Here is a 23346-nt window from a genome sequence, read left to right on the forward strand (position 1 = left end):
TTGATCTTCAGGTAGAGGAAATTCCTCCTCTAGACATTTTCTACAGCCCTAAGCATAAAGCCGTTGTAAGGCGCTCAAGGAAGAGACGAAGGCTTGATCAACTTTCTGTCTCGAATGAGCAAACAGTCACGGGCAATGTCGTCTGGAAGGGAGAATTAAGTCCCTCTGAAGATTTAACAAAGCTGTCGCAATTTGCGGGAGCTTATTCGGCAGCAACCATTGACAAAGCATCCGAAGTGAGTCTTCTTTTGAAGACTAAAGACATGAGGTATATGCATTGCAAGCAGAAGTGATAGAGGCAAAGAATAAAGCGACACAGGCGGAAGAACAATTGCTGGCTCAACAACAAGAAAATCATTTGTTAATCCAGCAAATTGAAAACTAAGGATAGACCAAAGTGACATTAAAGCACGAGAATTAGCAGAGGCATTATCACAGTTGGAAGCATCAAATGCGCTGTTAATGAAATCAAAAGAAGATCAAATAGCTCAGCTCTCAGCACAACTTGAAGGTATTAAAAGCGCCAAGAGCATTGAAGATTTCAGAACAGAGGCAACTCTGATAAACAGCGCTTTAATATCTCAGATTAGACTTCTGTGCCGACAGCTAGTTGAGGCTGAGTCACTTTGTGATATATCTACAGCAAGGACGAACTTGGATCAGGCCGAAGATGAGATAATAGAATATATTGAGTGGCAAGATACTCCAGAAGGGCAAGCTGCTAATTTAGCCCGAATCAGTGAAACATACAAGAATATACTTTTCATGGAATGGGAAACACAGGTAATGAAGGCAGAGAGGGCAGCATCCAGATGCAGAACAATTTCCACGAACATGATCAATATAGTCAATGATACATTGTATCTGGCTAATATGATTTCACAATGCACACCTGGAAACATAGCAACCGCAAATATGCTAGAACATAAGAATTATCTTAAGCTAGAAGAGCAAGGGCGGTTAATTGCTGGAGTAAATACCTTGACCTCCGATGCATACTGGCTTTTCTTGATTAAACCGCATTCTCAAAGGTCGGCTCTCAACTGTCTAACCGACGCTTTACAATACCTGATTGCCGATTTCCAGGATGCCACATATGATGCACAGCTGACTTCTCGCCTTAATACTCCGCCTGAGGTAGAGCCAATGCTGGCTATATGTCAGCGAAAGAATAAAGGCAAAGAGACAGCTGACTGAAGCATCGCCGCCGACTGCCGATTCACCCAAATTACAAGATGATATTTGTTGATGCCGATTTCTTAGTTTTCAGTTTTTAGATATTTAATAGTTAGATTAGAATAGTATTTATAGACCCTTTCATTGTTTTGGAAAGGGTCGTAAAATTTTGTAAAAGACTAAAAGGCTGAAGTTTGCACTATTGTGCTTCAGTTTATATTCTTTTTGAAACTCGACCACCGGTCCTTAATTTTACTTGGAATGCTGTTTAAGTAAATTGTGCACTATTGTCGTTTGCTTGGAATGCTTTCTGGTTGGAAGGAAGGACTGCTACATAGTGATTAATACATTGGATTGATCAAACAGCTTGCATGGTACTATTATCTGTATCTGTTCTCTTTTCAATTATATCAATTGCTGTGTTATTACTTTGCTGTTATTGAATACATGTATGTAATACAACAACAGGTCTTTATTTCATATCACTATTGAATGTTTAGAGATTTGTTATCTTCCACCCATGTATGTATCAATGATATAAATATCGGAGTACAGTAATTCGCTATTATAGCTCTGCGTAACTACTTACGCAGAGCAATCTCAAATGATTAAACATCTATGCTTGTTGTTAGTGTCGTCTATATGCCTGTCATTAAGCATAGTTCATTAAACGCTGTACTGTCCGAATTGATAAGTCCCGGGATTAGTTTATAGTTTTGGTATTTCTTTTATAGTTTAGTTATTTTTGTTTATTATCATTTCATATTTTAAATCATCCATCCATCCCGTTTACTTATGATCTTTGGGAAACTGGTCCCGTTATCCCCAGTCGGAGCCACTATTCCAAACGGAAAAGGAGCTGCACTAAGTTCCGGACCGGGTGGTTTCCCCGATGTTGTTGCAACGAATTTCGGGGCATCAACATTTTTGGCGCTAGAAGGAGGGCCATCAACTGTGAATGGCAAGTAGGTCCAACCCCACAAACCATTCTAAGAGTAATTCCCCCTCCAAACCATCTTCTCCTTCTCAATCACATGCTGGTTTACCAGCACATGATCAAAGAATAGAAGAATCAACCACCACTGCTCATACCCATAATATTTCAGAACAACTGAGTCTTGAATCCCCTGAAGTCCAGTCTCTAATCCAGAAACTTCAGACCTTCTCCATCTCACCACAGAAATCTGAGATATCAGAAAGCAGTGCGACTTCGCAGTTTAACCTCACTCATCCTCTTACCAGACTTCAGAGCGAAAAACTTGGTATTGAACCCATTGAGTTTCCTTTACCCAAAAGGAAAAGGCCAAAGAGAAACACTGAAGGATCTGATAGTGGAGATTTTTCTTCCACATCCTCCATTTCATCTCCTCATCTGCAAAGTCGACCATCCACTCCTCCATTACAGATTGTCGTTCATCAGGGAATAGGAGCTCCCATATCCCAACCTGGTCACTCTTCATTTTTGATACCTCCTCAAATATCTGGAACCCCGACAGTAGTACCAACCCCTGTTGTTAGCACAATGGCAGATCCATGGACTAGGCCAGGTGCAGTTAACATGCCTGGACCATTACATAATCTCCCAGATGCTCCCGAAAAATGGTTGCCTAAATTTAATCCAGACAATGGAACCCAAGCTGAAGAACATATTAACAATTTTATGTTAGCAGTCAACTTGAAAGGAGTGACAGAGCAGGATGTCGTTGTAAGACTGTTTCCCTACACTTTACAAGGATCAGCAGGATCCTGGTATTTTTCCTTACCTTCTGGTTTAATTACCAGTTGGAACACATGCCAAGAGGAGTTTCTTACCAAGTATGGAGACGATAGGTCCTTAGCTACTTTAATAAATGATCTCTCCAACTTAAGAATAGAGCATAGGGAACTAATAAAAGAGTTTAATGCTAGATTTAATAAACTCCTGAATAAAATCCCTACTGACTCTAAACCAAGTGAACAAATCAGAAGCGAATGGTATATTACTGCCTTACCTGCCAACATAGCTATTTTTGTAGACAGGGCTGGCAAACCTACCTTAGCTGAAAACATGAAAGAAGCACTTGCTGTTGAAAAGCGCATTAATGCTCTTGAGAAGAAAGCTGCTCTTGAAGACCGAAAAGTTAAAAAAGTCTCGTTTAAAGATGATTCCAAGAAGAAAACCCCAAAGGACCCCTATGATATGGAGGGTTTACAAAAGGTCCTTAAAACATTGTCTAATGAAATGGTTGATATCAAGAAACAGGTGGCTGAAACCTCCAACAGAAAACCATTTAGAACTTTCAAGAAAACAGAGTCAAAGCCACCCAATGTTATATCAAATGCAGACTCAGACCAAGAAGAAGAGGAAGGTGAAACAATTGAACAGACCGATGATGAAGAAGAACTAGTTGAGTGCCATGGAATGTGGGATTTTATACTCCCAAATTCTGATACTGAGAATGAAGAAGAAGCCTTTCCGGTTACTACAAGAAGTAGAAGCGCTTCTGAACCTACTCAAACAAAAAAGAGGAGTGCAGGTGCTGCCACACCAAAAGAAAAAGTCCTTCCAAAGAAATCTCCGGTAGCATCCCCTCAAAACCAGCCTCCAATTTCTAATTCTCCTTCAACATCCAAAACACTAGTGGTATCTGACCATATGGAGTATAATATTGTCGATGATATGAAAAAGACCAAGGCAAACATAACTATGTTTGAGCTAGGTAAATTAAAACATCAGCAAAAACTGCTCCTAAGGGAATTTAACGCTGTTCCTTCTTCCCCTCTTCCCAGTTCAAAAGCTGCTAATGATTCAGGACAACCCCCTCCAGATATGGTCGAGGCTACCGATTCGGTTCTGATTGGAGATAGATCCAATTCCCATACCCCACCTTTTTTGCTCACCTATGAAATCTATAATCGAAATCTGCATAACTGTCTAATTGATTCAGGGGCTTCATCCAATATTATGCCAGCTTCAGTTTGTTCTAAGCTGAACATAGAACCCCAGAAATCAGCCATCCACATTGTACAGTTAGACAGAACCAAAGTTCAGGTCATAGGAGAAATTAATTCCGTGACTATCAGGTTGTCTGCTGATCCCAGAATAGTACAGAGAATAGACATTTTGATAGCCGACATACCTGAATTTTACGGTTTAATTTTGAGCAGAGACTGGTCTGAGAAACTACATGGATACATTTCCACCGATTGGTCACATATGTGGCTCCCCTACAAGGGTAAGCCAAATCAAATAAGGATCGACCGTGAGAAGCATATGACTCATACAGTAACCGATTTCGAACAAGAAAACCAGCCGGTGGCTTTCAACAATAACATTTTGGGAAATTATTCTTCACAATCATTTTTTGGCAATTTTATTGCCCAATCTTCCCCTTTTCAAGTTAATCATTGTACATCTCAAGTAGAAAATTTTTCACAATCAAATTTATCCAAATGTTTTAATGTAGATCAAAAGGATGTAGATATTTCTGACTCGCCTTTATTTTGGTCTTTGTACTTTGATGGCTCTAAGTCCAGTGAAGGCTCAGGAGCAGGTTGCATCTTGGTTAGTCCAAAAGGCGAAAAGACAATGCTTTCTTGTAGATTAGAATTTGAATGCACCAACAATACCGCCGAATACGAAGCATTACTTCAAGGATTATATAAGGCAATTGACCTTAAAGTCCAATATTTAAAAGTGTTCGGCGATAGCGAGATCATTGTTAAACAGGTAAGGAATACAATCCATTGCCTCTCAAGCCACCTTAAGCATTATCAAACGCTAGTGCAAGATCTCACTTCCCATTTCTCTGCATTCAATATTTTATCAATCCCAAGATCGCAAAACTCAGCAGCTGATTTACTAGCCAACGTAGCTTCCAAGCTTCTCCCTTCCGAAGACTATAGTCTTGATAGATTTTCTGTAGAGTTAATTTTTAGACCTTCAGTTCCTGATAACATCACTAACTGGAGGGTTTTCAACCATGACGAGGATATTCTGCAATTTTTGACCTCTGAAAAATCCTATGATAATCAAATCATTGAAGAGGAAGAGCATGATTCTCAAATGAAGCAAAAGTCTCAAGATAACGTTATTCCTAAACCTGTGGTAAAGCTCGAAGACCTTTATGACATTAAAGATAGGTTTAAACCTGTAATTAATGCTAAACTCCAGAGCTCTACTCTTAGGTTTGAATTGATTAATTTAGGAACGGCTCAAATTCCTCAGAATGTAAATTTAGGATTAGGACTCTCTACAATAGAAAAGGAAGCCTTTATCAAACTTTTAAGAAAAAACAAACAAGTTTTTGCTTGGAAGTATGATGACCTTAAAACATATGATACATCTATCATACAACACACTATCCCTATGCTTCCCGATCAAAAACCAGTCCAACAGAAGTTAAGGAAAATTCATCCAAATTTGGAGAGCCAGATAAAGTCGGAACTTAATAAGCTTTTAAAAGCTAAGATTATTTTTCCTGTCCGACACTCAAACTGGGTCTCCAATATGGTACCCGTCAGGAAGAAAAACGGCGACATCAGAATCTGTATTGATTTCAGAAATTTAAATAAGGCAAGCTTAAAGGATAACTTTCCTCTGCCTACCATGGAACAAATCCTTCAATCGGTAGCAGGATCTGAATTGATGTCTTTTCTGGATGGTTTCTCAGGATACAATCAAGTACTGGTCCACCCTGATGACCAATTAAAAACTACATTCAGAACAAAATGGGGAACTTACGCATATCAAAAGATGCCTTTCGGACTCATAAATGCAGGAGCGACATTTCAAAGAGCTATGGATACAGCCTTTAGAGGGTTAATTAACCGAACAGTAGTTGTCTACCTTGATGACATTACTGTATATTCTAAAAAGAGATATAATCACCTGCATGATTTGAATCAGATTTTTCAACGATGCAAAACATATGGTATCTCTCTTAACCCGAAAAAGTCTTTTTTCGCCCTCAACCAAGGCAAGCTCTTAGGGTTTATTGTATCTAAGGACGGCATTTATGTAGATCCTGAGCGAATTACGGAAATTTCTGAAATTCCGTTTCCACACAATAAAAAATCGATGCAGTCATTTTTAGGACAAATTAATTTCGTTAAGAGATTTGTTCCAGATTTTTCACAAATTGTACTACCACTGCAAAAGATGATTAAAAAGAATTCAACCTTCAGATGGGGACTAGAAGAAAAGCAAGCTTTTCATGATATTAAACAATCCATAATCAATGTCCCAGCCCTGAATACTCCAAATCTTTCTAATCATTTTATATTATATACTATTGCATCCGACTTATCTTACGCAGCAGTACTAACTCAGTTGAATGAGGATAATTTGGAAGCGCCTATTTCGTTCTTCAGTTCTAATTTCCAAGGCGCCGAATTGAATTATTCAGAAATTGAGAAACAAGCTTTTGCTGTCTTTAAAGCAGTCAAACATTATCGACCCTTTCTTCTTAAAACCCATACGAAAGTGATAGTTCCTTTCTCAGCAGTTAGGCAACTATTAATTCAAAAAGAATTGGGAGAAAAGAGGGCAAACTGGGTCGCAGCTCTTCAAGAATATGATCTAGAAATAAAGCCAGCGAAATTTGTTAAAGGTCAAGGTTTTTGCAGGATCTTAGCAGGAGCATCAAACATTCCTGAATCAGGTGATACAGAGCAAAATCAAGAAGTCAATCAGCTAAGTATACCGGATTCCGAATCTCAATATTCGGATCTAATCTTTTATTTAAAGAATGGTTATGCACCTACCAATTTGTCCTACAAAAATAAGAGAGCCATTAGATTGAAAGCTAAAAGTTTTTCTCTTATTAACGATGTGCTCTTCAGAAGAAACTATGATTCTGTATTACTAAGATGCCTTGAGAAACCTGAAGCTCAAAAGGTTTTGCAGGAGCTACATGATGGACCGGCAGGAGGACACTTTGGAGCTGATACAACAGCTCATAAAGTAATTCATGCCGGATATTACTGGCCTACTTTGTTTAAGGATGCTCATGAATATGTAAGGAAATGCGTTAAGTGCCAAACTGCCAGTGGAAGACAACGAAAGCCAGCTTTCCCTTTACAACCAATCAACATTGAACAACCTTTTGAACAATGGGGATTGGACATCATTGGAGAAATAAATCCTTCATCTTCCAAGCAACACAAGTATATCCTTACAGCAACTGATTACTTTACAAAGTGGGTAGAAGCAGTTCCATTAAAGACGACAAACTCGGAAGCAATCATCGAATTTATAGATCAATTCATCATAACCAGGTTTGGTGTTCCACACGCTCTTGTCTTTGATAATGCTTCTTACTTCTCAGGCAATGCAATGATTGATTTCGCTATCAAAAGAGGATTCAAATTAAAATATTCTGCCAACTATTACCCTCAGGGCAACGGTCTAGCAGAATCAACTAATAAAAATCTAATCAAAATCATTAAGCGAACAATCGAAGAAAATCATAAGAACTGGCACAAATCCTTGGTATTTGCATTATGGGCCGATAGAATTACACAGAAAGCTTCCATAGGGACCTCTCCTTTTAATCTTGTTTATGGAAAAGAAGCAGTTGTACCAACCAATCTTCTTCTCCCATCTTTGGCCCTAGTGCAATTTATAGACGAGACTCCTTCTTCTTCTATACAGTTTAGACATGATCAAATACTCAAACTTGAAGAAGAAAGGAACAAAGCCAAGGTTACACATGCAAGACATCAGAAAGTCATTAAAACAGCTTTCGATCTAGCCTCATCCAGCCCTAGACAATTTGAAGTCGGAGATCTAGTCCTGAAATGGGACAAAGCCCATGAAGACAAAGGTAAACATTCCAAATTCCAAAAAATGTGGCTGGGACCATTTCAGATTTGTGAAAACGTAGGCCATTCTACATTCATACTTCAAAATCTATCAGGGGTGAGAGATTCTCTCCCTGTCAATGGTCTAATTCTGAAGAAATTCTTTAATTGAGGAGGTAACCCCTTCTCTTTCTAGCTTATTAGTTTTTCATAGTTTGTAGGATTTGTAGGAATAAGAATGTGGGACATTCCCATTGACCTTTCGCTGTAAATAAAAGCTGTCTCGCCATAGTAATATTAATATTTACTTTCTCAAAAAATAGCATCTTGAACCAAGAGAGATCATTTCTAGGAAATTAGATGTCTTTTTATTCTAAGCATTACAGACTCACCTTCGCAAATTTCACTCTAAACAAAGATCTATGAATCATCTTGAGTGGTTGAAATTAGTCCCCAAAGGTTATCTATACAAAAATAGGGGCTAATTCATCTTCAGCATCTTCAACTCTTAAACCTGTCATCCATTTATTCTTAACAAGATAATTGTTCATCCCATTCACCAACAGTTTTTGATGACTCAGAGTGTAATTCTAAAATATAAAGGATTAAAGATAAGAGGTCTTATCACAAGCCTGCTTACCATGTTCATAGGAAAATAATTTAACTGACATTACCAAAACTGCATACCAAACAGGGTAATGGCTTGAAATTTCAAGACAAGGGGTCTCATCACGAGCCAGCTTGTTCAGTTTAATTACTACCCGTGAATGGCATTGTCACCCATCTGGCCACCAAACCAGGACAATGGCTTTTATCTTAAACAAATAAAAAAAAAAAAGGGAATGAAATTCAAAAAATACGAGAATATCTTTTGAATTCATTCTGTTTAGTCACACTCTGAGGTGAATGGAACAATGGACAAGAATATGGTTAAAAGGTAACCCTGCCGAGACTATAAACGTTTGCTGGCAGCAGAGGCTCTACCTGTGACAGAGGAGTCTATTTTAAAAGCTGATATGGAAAAGTTTTCTATTTTTACTCTTACAAACCGATAAGGACTTATTTTACTACTCGAAGTGCATTTATAAAAAGAGGAAGTTTAATGAAGGAACCTGTTTTATTTAGAATCAATAGATGTCTAGTTATATTAGAAATTCCCTTTCTTTTATGAAGATTCTATTTGAGAAAATGTAAATATAATTGTTAATTCAGAGATAACTGGTTCTTCCAGCGAATCGCCAATTGTTGTGCCCTACAACAACCCCCCATTTCATAATAATTTTATCACAAACAAGTTACATATGAAATGGGTCCCTTTTAAAATTTTTAATTGGCATTAATAAACCTGCTCAAATAAGGTATGATAATCAAATGAATTTAGGAAAAAACCCTTATTGAGCAAAGTGTTAAGCAATTTTTGGTTAAGTCCAAAGGTGTAATCGCATGTTCGGTTGCCATCTTGGTTTTTCCCGACGCGATATCGCTATCGGCCATCGGCAATAGCAAATGCACACACAAAAGGGCACATGCCTTTTCCCCGATGCGACGCGATATCGGCGATCGGCTATCGGCATGCCACTATGTCGTGTGGAAAACATTCTAACACTCCGGCCCGATGTGATATCGGCTATCGGCATTCGGTAAAAGCAATTGACTCACATTTGGGGTTATGTTCGCGCACCGAATGCGATACAGCAATCGGCGTTCGCTTGAAAACTTTCCCAAACGATAACGCCACACACACATTTCCGATGCGATATGATGACGCATAATGATGACCTTAGTTTCAAAAGGTGATTATTTCAAAGCATTAAAGTTATATTTAAATCGATTTGACAAAATCACAGATTTCAAAAAGCCGTTAAATAAAGGGATAAGGTAATGCATGCGTATTTAAAAGCCTTGCCCCTTCGAATCAACGAACAACTACGATTAGACCTTTGAAGGATCTGTTACACGCTTTAAGGAGTCATTCGGTTTAATAACTTAAGTAATGGTCATTTATGAAGCTGAAGGCCGTAAAATCACCATCATTACATCTACGGCGCCTGCTCAAATCATTAAATCCGCAGCCTCTTTTTAGAATAATCTCGCCATGCTTCAAATCATATATGTATCCCGTTATGGATTATCATTGTTATTTCTTTGTTACGGTTTCTATTGCACTTGTGTAGAATTCGACTGACGAGAGAAGTCTGAATATGATGGGGAAGAAGTCCAAGAAGATGGCAGGTTCTACTGCGATACCCGCCTCAGGCCAAGCTGCTACACCGTCAAGGAAGGGCTTAATCTCAGATACTACATGCACTGGTCTTACTGGTACTACATGGCAAGGGACATACAATTTGCTAGAAGGAGAACAACCAGAAGTAACAGTAGCGGAGGCAAGTGTAGATGAATTAAGAAAGTCTGAGGCAACTCTTAAAGATTTGGCGGACTCTTTTCTGCACAGAATAGCAGCCAGGGAACAAGTCCTGCCTTATACTGACGTGGTGCGTTGGGCAATTGAAGAAGTTCCTCTCACTAATAGGACCTTCGTTTCTAAGGATAGAAGGATTTTCGGCTCCTTCAAGCCCGAAGACTTAAGACAAATGTATCATCTGCCCAATCCCGAGCAAGTCTATAACAGAGCATTTGTGGAAAAATTTGCCAGAGAGAATGAATCACCAGCCGAACCTCTACGAGAGTGGAGGCAAAATCCAGCAAAACACAAACAAGATATGTCGGGTAAGTACTCCAATGCTTCTCTGGCTTCACCTTACTGCTATGCTGGAATTATGATGTGTAGATTATGGGGACTTCACGATTCTGCAAATATCCATGTTGATATGGTTCCCTTGATGGAAGCGGCTGTTAATAGTATAATTATGGATTGGGCCACTATCCTGTCCGATAAGTTGGTCTTAGCTATTCGCGAGTTTAGGGCCAAAACCAGAGTCAGTGAGAGGAAAGTCCAACCTTTTTACTATTCTGCATATATTATGGATGCCCTTTGTTTTAATTCTGAGTTCCCTGTCCTTGGTTGGAGATGGACAACCCATGACCCAACACCTATTCATTTATATCATCGTAAATTGTGGAAACCTTCTCACAAAGACCATTTATACCAAATTTGCAATGGTTTTATGGTTCCCGTTCATCATTCTATTTTTGACAGACCTATCCCTAGGATTTCCTATGAAGCCTCTTTTGACCTGCCAGCCGTAGCCCATTGGTTCGGCGAGGAATGTTTTTCTTATATCAGAGTTTTTGGAAGCAAGGCCAGGCCACATGTTCTTCCCATATACATCCCAGACAAACTGTTGGCCCGAGAAATTTCTTATCAGATAATGTCTGAAGGTGTTACCCAAACTCTCAAAGAGGAGAAGAAGAGAGGATGGCCATCGTTTCCTTTAAGAATTGGAGTTTATACGCTGCTAAATTATAGACATGCAGAAAAGGAAGCAGCAAAACTCCAAATGCTATCTCTAGTTTCTATTCCCAACAGACTCTATGACCCGAACAAGGCTGCTTTCACTGCCTTGGAACAGGCTAAGCTGACAAAGGTGGTTCATCAAGAAGACCAGTTTGACGACCTGTTCATGGGTGCCGATTCAATAAGCCAAGTCGAACAATTTGCTGCAATGAGATATGGAGATATGGAATTAACAGAATTTAATAGACTTAGAAAGCAAAGGTTGCAAACTTTGCCTCTAAAGCTATTATCTACGACCCCAACTTCATCCTCAAGCGAGCCTGATCAGCCAGAGACAAATGTACCTCCCGTTACAATTAGAGAACAGGAGGAAAGCCAAAGAAAACTACAGGCAGAAAGGCAGCAAAAAGCACAAATTGAACAAGAGCAGAGAAGGCAAAGGGAGATAGAAGAAAAGAGAAAGCAAAGGGAGATAGAAGAAAAGAGAAAACAAGAGGAAGAAGAAAAGATAAGGAAAGAACTGGAAGATAGGCAGAAAAAGGAATTGGAGGAACAGCAACGGAGAATACAAGAGGAGCAACAGCAGAAGGCATTCGAAGAACAGCAGAAGGTTGAAAAGGAAAAAGAACAGAGTAAGCAAATCTCTGTCGATACTGAATTAATTGAAGAATGGAACCAATTTGATTCCATTATAAGTCGTAAAGAAGCCTCCAAAGACTCAGATGTCTTAAAGACTCCCGATATTACTGTTTCTCCGGTTCTTGAAGGAACCAGCGGCCCACCCATAATACAGAGTGTTGAAGAAGTTATTCAGGATCCATCAGGTCAAGTTGATCTTCAGGTAGAGGAAATTCCTCCTCTAGACATTTTCTACAGCCCTAAGCATAAAGCCGTTGTAAGGCGCTCAAGGAAGAGACGAAGGCTTGATCAACTTTCTGTCTCGAATGAGCAAACAGTCACGGGCAATGTCGTCTGGAAGGGAGAATTAAGTCCCTCTGAAGATTTAACAAAGCTGTCGCAATTTGCGGGAGCTTATTCGGCAGCAACCATTGACAAAGCATCCGAAGTGAGTCTTCTTTTGAAGACTAAAGAACATGAGGTATATGCATTGCAAGCAGAAGTGATAGAGGCAAAGAATAAAGCGACACAGGCGGAAGAACAATTGCTGGCTCAACAACAAGAAAATCATTTGTTAATCCAGCAAATTGAGAAACTAAGGATAGACCAAAGTGACATTAAAGCACGAGAATTAGCAGAGGCATTATCACAGTTGGAAGCATCAAATGCGCTGTTAATGAAATCAAAAGAAGATCAAATAGCTCAGCTCTCAGCACAACTTGAAGGTATTAAAAGCGCCAAGAGCATTGAAGATTTCAGAACAGAGGCAACTCTGATAAACAGCGCTTTAATATCTCAGATTAGACTTCTGTGCCGACAGCTAGTTGAGGCTGAGTCACTTTGTGATATATCTACAGCAGTATGTAGTCAAATCGAGAAAGCAAGGACGAACTTGGATCAGGCCGAAGATGAGATAATAGAATATATTGAGTGGCAAGATACTCCAGAAGGGCAAGCTGCTAATTTAGCCCGAATCAGTGAAACATACAAGAATATACTTTTCATGGAATGGGAAACACAGGTAATGAAGGCAGAGAGGGCAGCATCCAGATGCAGAACAATTTCCACGAACATGATCAATATAGTCAATGATACATTGTATCTGGCTAATATGATTTCACAATGCACACCTGGAAACATAGCAACCGCAAATATGCTAGAACATAAGAATTATCTTAAGCTAGAAGAGCAAGGGCGGTTAATTGCTGGAGTAAATACCTTGACCTCCGATGCATACTGGCTTTTCTTGATTAAACCGCATTCTCAAAGGTCGGCTCTCAACTGTCTAACCGACGCTTTACAATACCTGATTGCCGATTTCCAGGATGCCACATATGATGCACAGCTGACTTCTCGCCTTAATACTCCGCCTGAGGTAGAGCCAATGCTGGCTATATGTCAGCGAAAGAATAAAGGCAAAGAGACAGCTGACTGAAGCATCGCCGCCGACTGCCGATTCACCCAAATTACAAGATGATATTTGTTGATGCCGATTTCTTAGTTTTCAGTTTTTAGATATTTAATAGTTAGATTAGAATAGTATTTATAGACCCTTTCATTGTTTTGGAAAGGGTCGTAAAATTTTGTAAAAGACTAAAAGGCTGAAGTTTGCACTATTGTGCTTCAGTTTATATTCTTTTTGAAACTCGACCACCGGTCCTTAATTTTACTTGGAATGCTGTTTAAGTAAATTGTGCACTATTGTCGTTTGCTTGGAATGCTTTCTGGTTGGAAGGAAGGACTGCTACATAGTGATTAATACATTGGATTGATCAAACAGCTTGCATGGTACTATTATCTGTATCTGTTCTCTTTTCAATTATATCAATTGCTGTGTTATTACTTTGCTGTTATTGAATACATGTATGTAATACAACAACAGGTCTTTATTTCATATCACTATTGAATGTTTAGAGATTTGTTATCTTCCACCCATGTATGTATCAATGATATAAATATCGGAGTACAGTAATTCGCTATTATAGCTCTGCGTAACTACTTACGCAGAGCAATCTCAAATGATTAAACATCTATGCTTGTTGTTAGTGTCGTCTATATGCCTGTCATTAAGCATAGTTCATTAAACGCTGTACTGTCCGAATTGATAAGTCCCGGGATTAGTTTATAGTTTTGGTATTTCTTTTATAGTTTAGTTATTTTTGTTTATTATCATTTCATATTTTAAATCATCCATCCATCCCGTTTACTTATGATCTTTGGGAAACTGGTCCCGTTATCCCCAGTCGGAGCCACTATTCCAAACGGAAAAGGAGCTGCACTAAGTTCCGGACCGGGTGGTTTCCCCGATGTTGTTGCAACGAATTTCGGGGCATCAACATTTTTGGCGCTAGAAGGAGGGCCTGAACCTCCGTGAATGGCAAGTAGGTCCAACCCCACAAACCATTCTAAGAGTAATTCCCCCTCCAAACCATCTTCTCCTTCTCAATCACATGCTGGTTTACCAGCACATGATCAAAGAATAGAAGAATCAACCACCACTGCTCATACCCATAATATTTCAGAACAACTGAGTCTTGAATCCCCTGAAGTCCAGTCTCTAATCCAGAAACTTCAGACCTTCTCCATCTCACCACAGAAATCTGAGATATCAGAAAGCAGTGCGACTTCGCAGTTTAACCTCACTCATCCTCTTACCAGACTTCAGAGCGAAAAACTTGGTATTGAACCCATTGAGTTTCCTTTACCCAAAAGGAAAAGGCCAAAGAGAAACACTGAAGGATCTGATAGTGGAGATTTTTCTTCCACATCCTCCATTTCATCTCCTCATCTGCAAAGTCGACCATCCACTCCTCCATTACAGATTGTCGTTCATCAGGGAATAGGAGCTCCCATATCCCAACCTGGTCACTCTTCATTTTTGATACCTCCTCAAATATCTGGAACCCCGACAGTAGTACCAACCCCTGTTGTTAGCACAATGGCAGATCCATGGACTAGGCCAGGTGCAGTTAACATGCCTGGACCATTACATAATCTCCCAGATGCTCCCGAAAAATGGTTGCCTAAATTTAATCCAGACAATGGAACCCAAGCTGAAGAACATATTAACAATTTTATGTTAGCAGTCAACTTGAAAGGAGTGACAGAGCAGGATGTCGTTGTAAGACTGTTTCCCTACACTTTACAAGGATCAGCAGGATCCTGGTATTTTTCCTTACCTTCTGGTTTAATTACCAGTTGGAACACATGCCAAGAGGAGTTTCTTACCAAGTATGGAGACGATAGGTCCTTAGCTACTTTAATAAATGATCTCTCCAACTTAAGAATAGAGCATAGGGAACTAATAAAAGAGTTTAATGCTAGATTTAATAAACTCCTGAATAAAATCCCTACTGACTCTAAACCAAGTGAACAAATCAGAAGCGAATGGTATATTACTGCCTTACCTGCCAACATAGCTATTTTTGTAGACAGGGCTGGCAAACCTACCTTAGCTGAAAACATGAAAGAAGCACTTGCTGTTGAAAAGCGCATTAATGCTCTTGAGAAGAAAGCTGCTCTTGAAGACCGAAAAGTTAAAAAAGTCTCGTTTAAAGATGATTCCAAGAAGAAAACCCCAAAGGACCCCTATGATATGGAGGGTTTACAAAAGGTCCTTAAAACATTGTCTAATGAAATGGTTGATATCAAGAAACAGGTGGCTGAAACCTCCAACAGAAAACCATTTAGAACTTTCAAGAAAACAGAGTCAAAGCCACCCAATGTTATATCAAATGCAGACTCAGACCAAGAAGAAGAGGAAGGTGAAACAATTGAACAGACCGATGATGAAGAAGAACTAGTTGAGTGCCATGGAATGTGGGATTTTATACTCCCAAATTCTGATACTGAGAATGAAGAAGAAGCCTTTCCGGTTACTACAAGAAGTAGAAGCGCTTCTGAACCTACTCAAACAAAAAAGAGGAGTGCAGGTGCTGCCACACCAAAAGAAAAAGTCCTTCCAAAGAAATCTCCGGTAGCATCCCCTCAAAACCAGCCTCCAATTTCTAATTCTCCTTCAACATCCAAAACACTAGTGGTATCTGACCATATGGAGTATAATATTGTCGATGATATGAAAAAGACCAAGGCAAACATAACTATGTTTGAGCTAGGTAAATTAAAACATCAGCAAAAACTGCTCCTAAGGGAATTTAACGCTGTTCCTTCTTCCCCTCTTCCCAGTTCAAAAGCTGCTAATGATTCAGGACAACCCCCTCCAGATATGGTCGAGGCTACCGATTCGGTTCTGATTGGAGATAGATCCAATTCCCATACCCCACCTTTTTTGCTCACCTATGAAATCTATAATCGAAATCTGCATAACTGTCTAATTGATTCAGGGGCTTCATCCAATATTATGCCAGCTTCAGTTTGTTCTAAGCTGAACATAGAACCCCAGAAATCAGCCATCCACATTGTACAGTTAGACAGAACCAAAGTTCAGGTCATAGGAGAAATTAATTCCGTGACTATCAGGTTGTCTGCTGATCCCAGAATAGTACAGAGAATAGACATTTTGATAGCCGACATACCTGAATTTTACGGTTTAATTTTGAGCAGAGACTGGTCTGAGAAACTACATGGATACATTTCCACCGATTGGTCACATATGTGGCTCCCCTACAAGGGTAAGCCAAATCAAATAAGGATCGACCGTGAGAAGCATATGACTCATACAGTAACCGATTTCGAACAAGAAAACCAGCCGGTGGCTTTCAACAATAACATTTTGGGAAATTATTCTTCACAATCATTTTTTGGCAATTTTATTGCCCAATCTTCCCCTTTTCAAGTTAATCATTGTACATCTCAAGTAGAAAATTTTTCACAATCAAATTTATCCAAATGTTTTAATGTAGATCAAAAGGATGTAGATATTTCTGACTCGCCTTTATTTTGGTCTTTGTACTTTGATGGCTCTAAGTCCAGTGAAGGCTCAGGAGCAGGTTGCATCTTGGTTAGTCCAAAAGGCGAAAAGACAATGCTTTCTTGTAGATTAGAATTTGAATGCACCAACAATACCGCCGAATACGAAGCATTACTTCAAGGATTATATAAGGCAATTGACCTTAAAGTCCAATATTTAAAAGTGTTCGGCGATAGCGAGATCATTGTTAAACAGGTAAGGAATACAATCCATTGCCTCTCAAGCCACCTTAAGCATTATCAAACGCTAGTGCAAGATCTCACTTCCCATTTCTCTGCATTCAATATTTTATCAATCCCAAGATCGCAAAACTCAGCAGCTGATTTACTAGCCAACGTAGCTTCCAAGCTTCTCCCTTCCGAAGACTATAGTCTTGATAGATTTTCTGTAGAGTTAATTTTTAGACCTTCAGTTCCTGATAACATCACTAACTGGAGGGTTTTCAACCATGACGAGGATATTCTGCAATTTTTGACCTCTGAAAAATCCTATGATAATCAAATCATTGAAGAGGAAGAGCATGATTCTCAAATGAAGCAAAAGTCTCAAGATAACGTTATTCCTAAACCTGTGGTAAAGCTCGAAGACCTTTATGACATTAAAGATAGGTTTAAACCTGTAATTAATGCTAAACTCCAGAGCTCTACTCTTAGGTTTGAATTGATTAATTTAGGAACGGCTCAAATTCCTCAGAATGTAAATTTAGGATTAGGACTCTCTACAATAGAAAAGGAAGCCTTTATCAAACTTTTAAGAAAAAACAAACAAGTTTTTGCTTGGAAGTATGATGACCTTAAAACATATGATACATCTATCATACAACACACTATCCCTATGCTTCCCGATCAAAAACCAGTCCAACAGAAGTTAAGGAAAATTCATCCAAATTTGGAGAGCCAGATAAAGTCGGAACTTAATAAGCTTTTAAAAGCTAAGATTATTTTTCCTGTCCGACACTCAAACTGGGTCTCCAATATGGTACCCGTCAGGAAGAAAAACGGCGACATCAGAATCTGTATTGATTTCAGAAATTTAAATAAGGCAAGCTTAAAGGATAACTTTCCTCTGCCTACCATGGAACAAATCCTTCAATCGGTAGCAGGATCTGAATTGATGTCTTTTCTGGATGGTTTCTCAGGATACAATCAAGTACTGGTCCACCCTGATGACCAATTAAAAACTACATTCAGAACAAAATGGGGAACTTACGCATATCAAAAGATGCCTTTCGGACTCATAAATGCAGGAGCGACATTTCAAAGAGCTATGGATACAGCCTTTAGAGGGTTAATTAACCGAACAGTAGTTGTCTACCTTGATGACATTACTGTATATTCTAAAAAGAGATATAATCACCTGCATGATTTGAATCAGATTTTTCAACGATGCAAAACATATGGTATCTCTCTTAACCCGAAAAAGTCTTTTTTCGCCCTCAACCAAGGCAAGCTCTTAGGGTTTATTGTATCTAAGGACGGCATTTATGTAGATCCTGAGCGAATTACGGAAATTTCTGAAATTCCGTTTCCACACAATAAAAAATCGATGCAGTCATTTTTAGGACAAATTAATTTCGTTAAGAGATTTGTTCCAGATTTTTCACAAATTGTACTACCACTGCAAAAGATGATTAAAAAGAATTCAACCTTCAGATGGGGACTAGAAGAAAAGCAAGCTTTTCATGATATTAAACAATCCATAATCAATGTCCCAGCCCTGAATACTCCAAATCTTTCTAATCATTTTATATTATATACTATTGCATCCGACTTATCTTACGCAGCAGTACTAACTCAGTTGAATGAGGATAATTTGGAAGCGCCTATTTCGTTCTTCAGTTCTAATTTCCAAGGCGCCGAATTGAATTATTCAGAAATTGAGAAACAAGCTTTTGCTGTCTTTAAAGCAGTCAAACATTATCGACCCTTTCTTCTTAAAACCCATACGAAAGTGATAGTTCCTTTCTCAGCAGTTAGGCAACTATTAATTCAAAAAGAATTGGGAGAAAAGAGGGCAAACTGGGTCGCAGCTCTTCAAGAATATGATCTAGAAATAAAGCCAGCGAAATTTGTTAAAGGTCAAGGTTTTTGCAGGATCTTAGCAGGAGCATCAAACATTCCTGAATCAGGTGATACAGAGCAAAATCAAGAAGTCAATCAGCTAAGTATACCGGATTCCGAATCTCAATATTCGGATCTAATCTTTTATTTAAAGAATGGTTATGCACCTACCAATTTGTCCTACAAAAATAAGAGAGCCATTAGATTGAAAGCTAAAAGTTTTTCTCTTATTAACGATGTGCTCTTCAGAAGAAACTATGATTCTGTATTACTAAGATGCCTTGAGAAACCTGAAGCTCAAAAGGTTTTGCAGGAGCTACATGATGGACCGGCAGGAGGACACTTTGGAGCTGATACAACAGCTCATAAAGTAATTCATGCCGGATATTACTGGCCTACTTTGTTTAAGGATGCTCATGAATATGTAAGGAAATGCGTTAAGTGCCAAACTGCCAGTGGAAGACAACGAAAGCCAGCTTTCCCTTTACAACCAATCAACATTGAACAACCTTTTGAACAATGGGGATTGGACATCATTGGAGAAATAAATCCTTCATCTTCCAAGCAACACAAGTATATCCTTACAGCAACTGATTACTTTACAAAGTGGGTAGAAGCAGTTCCATTAAAGACGACAAACTCGGAAGCAATCATCGAATTTATAGATCAATTCATCATAACCAGGTTTGGTGTTCCACACGCTCTTGTCTTTGATAATGCTTCTTACTTCTCAGGCAATGCAATGATTGATTTCGCTATCAAAAGAGGATTCAAATTAAAATATTCTGCCAACTATTACCCTCAGGGCAACGGTCTAGCAGAATCAACTAATAAAAATCTAATCAAAATCATTAAGCGAACAATCGAAGAAAATCATAAGAACTGGCACAAATCCTTGGTATTTGCATTATGGGCCGATAGAATTACACAGAAAGCTTCCATAGGGACCTCTCCTTTTAATCTTGTTTATGGAAAAGAAGCAGTTGTACCAACCAATCTTCTTCTCCCATCTTTGGCCCTAGTGCAATTTATAGACGAGACTCCTTCTTCTTCTATACAGTTTAGACATGATCAAATACTCAAACTTGAAGAAGAAAGGAACAAAGCCAAGGTTACACATGCAAGACATCAGAAAGTCATTAAAACAGCTTTCGATCTAGCCTCATCCAGCCCTAGACAATTTGAAGTCGGAGATCTAGTCCTGAAATGGGACAAAGCCCATGAAGACAAAGGTAAACATTCCAAATTCCAAAAAATGTGGCTGGGACCATTTCAGATTTGTGAAAACGTAGGCCATTCTACATTCATACTTCAAAATCTATCAGGGGTGAGAGATTCTCTCCCTGTCAATGGTCTAATTCTGAAGAAATTCTTTAATTGAGGAGGTAACCCCTTCTCTTTCTAGCTTATTAGTTTTTCATAGTTTGTAGGATTTGTAGGAATAAGAATGTGGGACATTCCCATTGACCTTTCGCTGTAAATAAAAGCTGTCTCGCCATAGTAATATTAATATTTACTTTCTCAAAAAATAGCATCTTGAACCAAGAGAGATCATTTCTAGGAAATTAGATGTCTTTTTATTCTAAGCATTACAGACTCACCTTCGCAAATTTCACTCTAAACAAAGATCTATGAATCATCTTGAGTGGTTGAAATTAGTCCCCAAAGGTTATCTATACAAAAATAGGGGCTAATTCATCTTCAGCATCTTCAACTCTTAAACATGTCATCCATTTATTCTTAACAAGATAATTGTTCATCCCATTCACCAACAGTTTTTGATGACTCAGAGTGTAATTCTAAAATATAAAGGATTAAAGATAAGAGGTCTTATCACAAGCCTGCTTACCATGTTCATAGGAAAATAATTTAACTGACATTACCAAAACTGCATACCAAACAGGGTAATGTCTTGAAATTTCAAGACAAGGGGTCTCATCACGAGCCAGCTTGTTCAGTTTAATTACTACCCGTGAATGGCATTGTCACCCATCTGGCCACCAAACCAGGACAATGGCTTTTATCTTAAACAAATAAAAAAAAAAAAAGGGAATGAAATTCAAAAAATACGAGAATATCTTTTGAATTCATTCTGTTTAGTCACACTCTGAGGTGAATGGAACAATGGACAAGAATATGGTTAAAAGGTAACCCTGCCGAGACTATAAACGTTTGCTGGCAGCAGAGGCTCTACCTGTGACAGAGGAGTCTATTTTAAAAGCTGATATGGAAAAGTTTTCTATTTTTACTCTTACAAACCGATAAGGACTTATTTTACTACTCGAAGTGCATTTATAAAAAGAGGAAGTTTAATGAAGGAACCTGTTTTATTTAGAATCAATAGATGTCTAGTTATATTAGAAATTCCCTTTCTTTTATGAAGATTCTATTTGAGAAAATGTAAATATAATTGTTAATTCAGAGATAACTGGTTCTTCCAGCGAATCGCCAATTGTTGTGCCCTACAACAACCCCCCATTTCATAATAATTTTATCACAAACAAGTTACATATGAAATGGGTCCCTTTTAAAATTTTTAATTGGCATTAATAAACCTGCTCAAATAAGGTATGATAATCAAATGAATTTAGGAAAAAACCCTTATTGAGCAAAGTGTTAAGCAATTTTTGGTTAAGTCCAAAGGTGTAATCGCATGTTCGGTTGCCATCTTGGTTTTTCCCGACGCGATATCGCTATCGGCCATCGGCAATAGCAAATGCACACACAAAAGGGCACATGCCTTTTCCCCGATGCGACGCGATATCGGCGATCGGCTATCGGCATGCCACTATGTCGTGTGGAAAACATTCTAACACTCCGGCCCGATGTGATATCGGCTATCGGCATTCGGTAAAAGCAATTGACTCACATTTGGGGTTATGTTCGCGCACCGAATGCGATACAGCAATCGGCGTTCGCTTGAAAACTTTCCCAAACGATAACGCCACACACACATTTCCGATGCGATATGGTGACGCATAATGATGACCTTAGTTTCAAAAGGTGATTATTTCAAAGCATTAAAGTTATATTTAAATCGATTTGACAAAATCACAGATTTCAAAAAGCCGTTAAATAAAGGGATAAGGTAATGCATGCGTATTTAAAAGCCTTGCCCCTTCGAATCAACGAACAACTACGATTAGACCTTTGAAGGATCTGTTACACGCTTTAAGGAGTCATTCGGTTTAATAACTTAAGTAATGGTCATTTATGAAGCTGAAGGCCGTAAAATCACCATCATTACATCTACGGCGCCTGCTCAAATCATTAAATCCGCAGCCTCTTTTTAGAATAATCTCGCCATGCTTCAAATCATATATGTATCCCGTTATGGATTATCATTGTTATTTCTTTGTTACGGTTTCTATTGCACTTGTGTAGAATTCGACTGACGAAAGAAGTCTGAATATGATGGGGAAGAAGTCCAAGAAGATGGCAGGTTCTACTGCGATACCCGCCTCAGGCCAAGCTGCTACACCGTCAAGGAAGGGCTTAATCTCAGATACTACATGCACTGGTCTTACTGGTACTACATGGCAAGGGACATACAATTTGCTAGAAGGAGAACAACCAGAAGTAACAGTAGCGGAGGCAAGTGTAGATGAATTAAGAAAGTCTGAGGCAACTCTTAAAGATTTGGCGGACTCTTTTCTGCACAGAATAGCAGCCAGGGAACAAGTCCTGCCTTATACTGACGTGGTGCGTTGGGCAATTGAAGAAGTTCCTCTCACTAATAGGACCTTCGTTTCTAAGGATAGAAGGATTTTCGGCTCCTTCAAGCCCGAAGACTTAAGACAAATGTATCATCTGCCCAATCCCGAGCAAGTCTATAACAGAGCATTTGTGGAAAAATTTGCCAGAGAGAATGAGTCACCAGCCGAACCTCTACGAGAGTGGAGGCAAAATCCAGCAAAACACAAACAAGATATGTCGGGTAAGTACTCCAATGCTTCTCTGGCTTCACCTTACTGCTATGCTGGAATTATGATGTGTAGATTATGGGGACTTCACGATTCTGCAAATATCCATGTTGATATGGTTCCCTTGATGGAAGCGGCTGTTAATAGTATAATTATGGATTGGGCCACTATCCTGTCCGATAAGTTGGTCTTAGCTATTCGCGAGTTTAGGGCCAAAACCAGAGTCAGTGAGAGGAAAGTCCAACCTTTTTACTATTCTGCATATATTATGGATGCCCTTTGTTTTAATTCTGAGTTCCCTGTCCTTGGTTGGAGATGGACAACCCATGACCCAACACCTATTCATTTATATCATCGTAAATTGTGGAAACCTTCTCACAAAGACCATTTATACCAAATTTGCAATGGTTTTATGGTTCCCGTTCATCATTCTATTTTTGA

The sequence above is a fragment of the Pinus tabuliformis genome, chromosome 2_2 (genome assembly GCF_031772625.1).
Source record: "Pinus tabuliformis cultivar Carrire ecotype Pingquan chromosome 2_2, CPIR1, whole genome shotgun sequence".
Lineage (NCBI taxonomy): Eukaryota > Viridiplantae > Streptophyta > Pinopsida > Pinales > Pinaceae > Pinus > Pinus tabuliformis.